This window comes from Arachis hypogaea, chromosome 17 (genome assembly GCF_003086295.3).
Source record: "Arachis hypogaea cultivar Tifrunner chromosome 17, arahy.Tifrunner.gnm2.J5K5, whole genome shotgun sequence".
Taxonomy (NCBI): Eukaryota; Viridiplantae; Streptophyta; class Magnoliopsida; order Fabales; family Fabaceae; genus Arachis; species Arachis hypogaea.
This window is the reverse complement of record NC_092052.1, coordinates 75,566,358-75,567,368: the sequence shown is the minus strand read 5'-3', so window position 1 is coordinate 75,567,368 and position 1,011 is coordinate 75,566,358. Positions and strand designations below refer to the sequence as shown.

The window sequence follows — 1,011 nt, the reverse complement described above, 5'->3', positions numbered from 1 at the left end:
GATGCTTAGTGACTTTACTGAACCTAATTCCAATTTACATGGAAGAAGCATCTCCATTCCTGCCATTGGAGCAAACAACTTTGAGCTAAAACCTCAATTAGTTTCTCTGATGCAGCAGAACTGCAAGTTTCATGGACTTCCATCTGAAGATCCTTTTCAGTTCTTAACTGAATTCTTGCAGATATGTGATACTGTTAAGACTAATGGAATAGATCCTGAAGTCTACAGGCTCATGCTTTTCCCTTTTGCTGTAAGAGACAGAGCTAGATTATGGTTGGATTCTCAACCCAAAGACAGCCTGAACTCTTGGGATAAGCTGGTCACGGCTTTCTTAGCCAAGTACTTTCCTCCTCAAAAGCTGAGCAAGCTTAAAGCTGATGTTCAAACCTTCAGACAGAAAGAAGGTGAATCCCTCTATGAAGCTTGGGAAAGATACAAACAGTTGACCAAAAAGTGTCCTTCTGACATGCTTTCAGAATGGACCATCCTGGATATATTCTATGATGGTTTATCTGAGCTATCAAAGATGTCACTGGACACTTCTGCAGGTGGATCCATTCACCTAAAGAAAACGCCTGCAGAAGCTCAAGAACTCATTGACATGGTTGCTAATAACCAGTTCATGTACACTTCTGAAAGGAATCCTGTGAGTAATGGGACGCCTATGAAGAAGGGAGTTCTTGAAGTTGATACTCTGAATGCCATATTGGCTCAGAATAAAATATTGACTCAGCAAGTCAATATGAATTCTCAGAGTCTGCATGGAATGCAAGCTGCATCCAACAGTACTCAAGAGGCATCTTCTGAAGAAGAAGCTTATGATCCTGAGAACCCTGCAATAGTAGAGGTAAATTACTTAGGTGAACCTTATGGAAACACCTATAACTCAACATGGAGAAATCATCCAAATTTCTCATGGAAGGATCAAAGGCCCCAACAAGGCTTTAATAATGGTGGAAGAAACAGGTTTAGCAATAGCAAGCCTTTTCCATCATCAACTCAGCAACAGAC

General features: G+C 40.9%; 1 non-coding gene across 1 annotated transcript; it reads right to left on the bottom strand.

The window, feature by feature from the left end:
• Nucleotides 1-364: 364 nt before the first annotated feature.
• Nucleotides 365-472, bottom strand: LOC112768053 (small nucleolar RNA R71). The gene has a single exon (XR_003185492.1). It is a non-coding gene; the product is annotated as a small nucleolar RNA R71 (small nucleolar RNA).
• Between the last annotated feature and the right edge of the window lie 539 nt (nt 473-1,011).